The sequence below is a fragment of the Procambarus clarkii genome, chromosome 44, assembly GCF_040958095.1.
Source record: "Procambarus clarkii isolate CNS0578487 chromosome 44, FALCON_Pclarkii_2.0, whole genome shotgun sequence".
NCBI lineage: Eukaryota > Metazoa > Arthropoda > Malacostraca > Decapoda > Cambaridae > Procambarus > Procambarus clarkii.
The window spans coordinates 22,139,311-22,146,882 of NC_091193.1; positions in this window are offsets into that span (position 1 = coordinate 22,139,311).

Here is a 7,572-nt window from a genome sequence, read left to right on the forward strand (position 1 = left end):
CCGAGAAAGTGGAGTTTGGTGGAAAAGCTGCATCATGGTCAGAAGATTTCAGCATCTTGGTATTATTATGCTTGATGGCTTGAGTCACGCAAGATCACTATGGAACCGTCCTAAGACGTCCAGGACTGGCAGTGTGGTCATAGTAACCTTATTCAGTTTACCTGTTATAATGTTGTGACCAAAATTTGATATTATACGCCTCTATATATAACGCCCGCCCTCTGGTGTTCACTCCAGCGAAGGGAACCAAGGAGTGGTTCTCCCACTCTCACAAACACCCAGTCTCGCTCGCTCACTTACTCTTTGTGATACTCGAAAAGACATACACACAGTTGATTGACAGTTGAGAGGACCAGAGCCAGAGTTCAACCCCCGCAAGCACAACTAAGTGAGTACATGCACAAACACACACACACACACAAACACAAACACACACACCCACAGTCTGTGTGTGTGTGTACTCACCTATTTGTGCTAGCGGGGGTTGAGCTCTGGCTCTTTGGTCCCGCCTCTCAACTATCAATCAACTCATGTACAGGTTCCTGAGCCTATTGGCCCTTTGTGTGTGTGTGTGTGTGTGTGTGTGTGTGTGTGTGTGTGTGTGTGTGTGTGTGTGTGTGTGTGTGTGTGTGTGTGTGTGTGTGTGTTTACAAAGACAAATTCCTAACTCGCTGAGTACCATACACTTCCTCACTAAGATTCATATTATTGTTACATGATGATTATGATGGTTACAGTGATGAAGATAGTATGTAGTGAAGGTAGTTACAGTGATGACGGTCGGTGGTGGTGTAGATGGTGCCTCCGTCACTCACGCAGCACCTGGTGCCCAAGCTAAGTTTGCAGGGGGAAAGTGACGTCACGCCAGCACACACACGTGAAATGAAATGAAAGTGAGTGTTTCACGTCAACACTTACTAAGTGTCCTGGACGCTCCCAAGTGTCGTCACATCTCACGTGTATGTTAACTTGTTTGTTTCAGCCACGTTATTGTGACTGTTTCCCTTATTTGTAATTAACATTAAGTAGGAAAAGTAAGAATCTTAATCTTTTTTTTTTATATACACATTACCTTCTCTAGTTCCGTTTGTTTGTTTGTTCCTCACTACAATGCACTTTTTCTGCGGTGCTTTCTTTAGGGTCTTGTCTTCACGTGTATTTTAATACTTTGAATATTCTATATTCTATTTTGTGTTATTAGCTGACCGATTACATGATGTTTGAAATGTTGAAGTGACTGTTTTGGGGCGCTGTTGCCAAAGGTAGTTCTATAATTTTGTGTATTTTAGTTGACTCGAACCTCGGAATCACTGTGGTGATGCGAGCTGTCTGTCGCGTACACGGTTTTTGGACGACGTATAACATATATTTTCTGTGTTGCAGAGTGTGAGTGAGCCGGGTGAGTGGCATCTCCCTGGCTGTCTGCCCGTGACAATACTCACGCATCCCAGCTCTCTGGTGAGTACTCTTATCTTATTTTTGTGAGTTAAGAATATAAGAATATCGAAAACTCCAGAAGACCCTTTGGCTCATACGAGGCAGTTCCTATTTATATCCACCCAAACTCATTCATATATATATATATATATATATATATATATATATATATATATATATATATATATATATATATATATATATATATATATATATACATATATATATATATATATATATACATATATATATATATATATATATATATATATATATATATATATATATATATATATATGTCGTACCTAGTAGCCAGAACTCACTTCTCAGCCTACTATGCAAGGCCCGATTTGCCTAATAAGCCAAGTTTTCATGAATTAATATTTTTTCGTCTACCTAACCTACCTAACCTAACCTAACCTAGCTTTTTTTGACTACCTAACCTAACCTTACCTATATATATAGGTTAGGTTAGGTTAGGTAGGGTTGGTTAGGTTCGGTCATATATCTACGTTAATTTTAACTCCAATAAAAAAAAATTGACCTCATACATAGTGAAAAGGGTTGCTTTATCATTTCATAAGAAAAAAATTATAGTAAATATATTAATTCAGGAAAACTTGGCTTATTAGGCAAATCGGGCCTTGAATAGTAGGCTGAGAAGTGAGTTCTGGCTACTAGGTACGACATATATATATATATATATGTATATATATATATATATATATATATATATATATATATATATATATATATATATATATATATATATATATATATATATATATATATATATATATATATTTGCGACACAAAATGTTATATTTTCCGATGTGAAATTGCAACTGGGTATTCTTGTGAAATACTTAGTAAAGCTTTTGGAGTAGGTCTTCCCTTTCGAGGTCCCTGATGGTTCCATGAGATCATCCATTCATTTACTGATTATACCTGACAGTGCTTAACCTGACTAATGGTAACATTAGTTACCATTAGTCAGGATATCTCACAGTTTAACACCAGTGAGATATCCCAAATGGGCTAATTTTAAGTTTTCTATGCATTAGGGTTTTGAAAACCCAAGATTAAGATGGATCAAATTCGTCAATTTGGAATACTGAACACCTGGTGTAAAGTCTATAAATATTAATTGTGGCGCGCGAGAAATAGTTCTCATACTAAAATAAAGCATTTGCATATGTCCGCCCGAAATAATAACGGAAAAATTGGATGCAATCGAGTACAATCTAAGTAGTGAAATTGTATGATTCCGAAGCGAAAATTCCCAGTGACATGATCTTTTGTCACAAGTGAATGAATCATGTCCGTAACAGGACTGACCTGTTCGTCAGGTGTTCCCTTACAGGTCACCTCATTCTTATGTCTTGTGATCCTCAAGGAATACAAGTCAAGACTTAGCGAAGTCAATCACATCACGGCAGTGTCAGAAAAATAATCAATGACCCATTTAATTAGTTTTTTTATAGTATTATGGTACTGTTATAAGAGGAATAAAGATAAATTATTTTTGAGACGCATGCTGCAGATCATTCTCAAGTTAACTCTCAACTGCTGATGTGAAACTGTGAAAATGTGAAACTTATTCACATTTTCATGTATTGTAAATTTAGCTAAAGCAACACTCTGGAAAATATAGCATCTCTCATCTTCGTTTAGATACAAACATTTTCTTCTAAACTTGGGAAAAAAAGCGGAAATATTAACTTTTCAATGTTCGGTTTACAATTTCTTTGGGCCAAACTACAATCGCTGAAGGACGCATTTTGGTAAAGCTCTTTTAAACTTTACAGAGGCAGAGGTAAATTTGGCACATAGTGTTGTTGTTTTAGATTCAGCTACTCGGAACAAAATTTCCATGTAGCACGGGCTATAGTGAGCCCGTAAGGCACATTGTGTCAGGTTTTAGATTATACAGAGCGTGTCGAGTGAGGTGAAGTGAGTTGTTACCCGGTCTATCCCGGTAGGAGCAGTAGGTGTAGTGAGGTGGAAGTGTTGTCTTGCTCTTGAGGATGGTAATGCTACATAATCTTCCCGGCTTGATGCCTTCTTCTGATAAGTACTTACTTGAGGATGGTAAGGTGTACCGAAGTGTAAGCTGGCTGTTGTTGTATGTGTGCTTGATATGTAGTGCCTCGGCTATGTCTAATATTTTGTTATCGATATATCTGCCGATTATTTCAGTGTTAGTCAGGATATCTCTGGTGATGGTCTGGTTGTGTGTAGAAATTATATGTTCTTTCATAGAAATTTGTTATTTGTGCATTGTCAGGCGCATTGAAGAGACGTTGTTGTCTTGCCTATATATTAAGATCTTTGGGCTGACAGTCCCCAAGTGGGCGTGTAAAGGCATAACGGGCATTTTTTTTTCAAATCACTTTGCATTGTGTCGGGAGAGTTCTTCATGATCAAGTTGCCAACCTTTTAGCTCTTGTAGCAAATGGTGAACTGTATCGTATGGTTAGTGTCGGTAAGAGGCCAAGTTTCTGTTACTGGTGTATTTCAGGACTCTTTCCTTCGCCTTGTCGGCCGTTGAAATGAAGTTTATGTAGAAGAGTTTAATAGGTTTAGGTTAGATGGATTCTGTTGTGCTGGCCTCTTAATCAGAGGTAGCAATGCGGTTTACCTTCTTATTAATAATCCCTTCAGCATATCCGTTCGAGTATCCATTGTTCACAAGGACCTCCAACTGGAGCTACATATAAGACCACGGTTGATCGTATGCTAAATGCCAGATTTACAAAATCCCAAAAATGTTAACTGCAGACACTAACGATGCTCTCTTCTGTCATGTTAGGAACTCTTAATAGTTCTACAGATTGCTCCTCTTCTTAAACAATCTTTAATGCCTCTGCTCTTCACAGACGCCGTCTTGTCGAATCGGCTCTGATAATCAACTTGCGGAAGGTGAACCTTAGGTGATCCTTGCACAAGGCTTTTTGCTGTTGACTCTTGTCTTTCACAGTGCATGCTCTAATGTTCTAAACTTCTTAACAAACGTGACATGACTTAGCTTTGCTCCCTCTACACTCTCTTTCCTTTATGTCTCTTTCGTTACTAGATTTTGTCTCTTTGTCATTTGGCCTCCTGCAGTTTTCTTTATTTACCAATTTTTCAATTTATTTCTTATTTATATCTTTTGTCCATTGTTCTTCCTTTTTCCTCTCCTTTAGTTTACCTGATTCTCTTAATTCTTACCTTTTTATCATATTCGTTCATTTTTCTCATATTCTTTTTTTCACTTATTCTTGCCTTTTCTCTTATTCTTACATTTTTCTCTTATTCTTGCCTTTTATCTTATTCTTACCTCTCATTTTAATCTTACCTTCATCTTCTCTTACAATCATATCACCTTTCATTTCACTCTCTTCTATTGTCTGGCTCCTCCACTCTCTTTATATTACATGACTTGAGGACCTGGAGGTTTTGGTCCAAGACGGATCGATACGTCGTCAGTTCTTCATTTTCAGTGGTGGGATGGTGGTCACAGTGGTGGGATGGTGGTCACAGTTGTGGGATGGTTGCCACAGTTGTGGGATGGTGGTCACAGTGGTGGGATGGTGGTCACAGTTGTGGGATGGTGGTCACAGTTGTGGGATGGTGGTCACAGTGGTGGGATGGTGGTCACAGTTGTGGGATGGTTGCCACAGTTGTGGGATGGTTGTCACAGTTGTGGGATGGTGGTCACAGTGGTGGGATGGTGGTCACAGTTGTGGGATGGTGGTCACAGTTGTGGGATGGTTGCCACAGTTGTGGGATGGTTGCCACAGTTGTGGGATGGTTGCCACAGTTGTGGGATGGTTGCCACAGTTGTGGGATGGTTGTCACAGTTGTGGGATGGTTGCCACAGTTGTGGGATGGTTGTCACAGTTGTGGGATGGCTGTCACAGTTGTGGGATGGTTGTCACAGTTGTGGGATGGTTGTCACAGTTGTGGGATGGCTGTCACAGTTGTGGGATGGTTGTCACAGTTGTGGGATGGTTGTCACAGTTGTGGGATGGCTGTCACAGTTGTGGGATGGTTGTCACAGTTGTGGGATAGTTGTCACTTCTTCAGCCATGTTATTGTGACTCATCGTCTGCACAGGTGTTGGCAACACTTATGCTTGTACCGGCCAGGTCGCTCACTACAAGAATTAAGGCGCATGTCTATCGCTATAAGTCGATAGTTGGGTAAAAATGGTCACCTTGTTAGAGGGGGGGAGGGGGGAACGATCACCTTTCACCAAGGCAGATTGAACTAGATCATATTTTCAAGATGGAACGTTATAAAAGCCACGAAAAAAACATCAATTTATTGATATTTATTGTTTGAAGATTTTTGGAAACTATTTAGTTCAATGAAAATATAAAATATATTTGGCTTTTCCAGTGGCAAGAACCTGGACTCATGCAATTTATCAGAACAAAAAGTGCCGACATGTTGATGGCTTTGTCAGAGGAAGAGGTAACTACTGAGCTGTACAAATTCACACATATGAGGAGAAAACCCCTAATAAAAGCGATTAGAGATCTCTTCCGTAAGAGACCAGAGGGAACCCTCAGAAGCCAGTGATGACAGTCAGATGCTCCACATTCTTTTCATGTTAAGTGTTCCGAAGAAAACACAAAAAATGAATAAATAAGAGAAAAATAAAAAAAAAAACATCAAGATCTGAAAGTCTATTCCTCTGGTGAACTGCGATGGAGAGAAGCCATCACACCAAGAGCTGTGAGAGGGAGAGGAAAACACGAAGAAAGTTTCCATACCAGCAACGACACTCTTCAGTGACTTGCTCAACATATTGAATGTCTCGCAGGAAACGCAGCAACAGTCGCCCAAGGGGGGTTATTCAGGCAAAATATATTTTTATGAATATAAGTCAAAGATAATTTATAAATTTCGTCGTTATTCATCGTTATCGATTCGTCTCAGTCATCTACCACAAGGTGGACCACCACAAACGCTGCTTAAGCTTAACGATTATGTCAAGTTAAATGTATTTTTCATATTTATTTAAGCAAATATAGTATATATATATATATATATATATATATATATATATATATATATATATATATATATATATATATATATATAAATCACATTCACGTGATATATCAATGAACAAATCCAACAGGAGCCTTGATGAGGGTTCGAACTTATGCGTTGATGAAGGGTTGATGAAGGTGCGCGGTTCATGAGGCTGCGTCTGGGAGCACCAGGGACATAGCTTCCAACCCTCAGTAGGGCTCCTGGTGGATTTATATATATTCTGTGTAATGTTCTACATGTTTTTCTTATGAAATAATAAACTATCCATTTCATTATATATGATTTTTTTTATTTGAGGTAAACTTAACATTTGATGAAACCTAAGAAATTTGATCTAACCTAAGCTACCAAACCTAGCCTACTGCATCCTAACCTAACATAACTAAGTTTGTAATTCGTGTTCTTAATGTAATATTATAATATTTGTTGGAATAAAGCAAATTTGGAAACAAATATTTGAAAATAATGAAAATCACCAGTTCAGCTTGTTAGGCATACCAGCCCATTCATACTTGGCCAAGTACTGAAGTTCTAGCTATTAGGTACAACATATATACAGAATGCAAGGTCCGATTTGTTAACAAGCAGAGAGATTTTCATTATTTTCAGATATTTGTTTCCAAATTGGTTTATGCCAAAAAAATAGTATTATACATATAATAATATTAAGATCACGAATTATTGACTAAATATTCCCAGTAGTGCCTGGGTCAACCTTGTCTGTCTTTTGCCTGACTGTCTGTTTTTCTCTGATCATCTATCTCTGTGTATCTGTTTATCACTGTCTGTCTATATACATGTTTGTCTTTGTCTCTCTCTCTCTCTCTCTTTCTCTATGTCTATACTGACCAGTTGTTCCTAAAAATAAGCGAGGCTGTCGTTTTATACCACTCTACTAAAGTAAATCAGTTGCCTTAGTAATTAAAAAACAATTCTACAAGGTAAAGTAAAATTAATAAGCGAGGTCAACATATATTTAATTTATAACAAAAAAAGTAATTACAGTTAATTTTCTACCATTATCTTGCAATATAGTTTTTAAATTAATTGCAATATATAAATGATAAAATATATGTAACTCTTAAA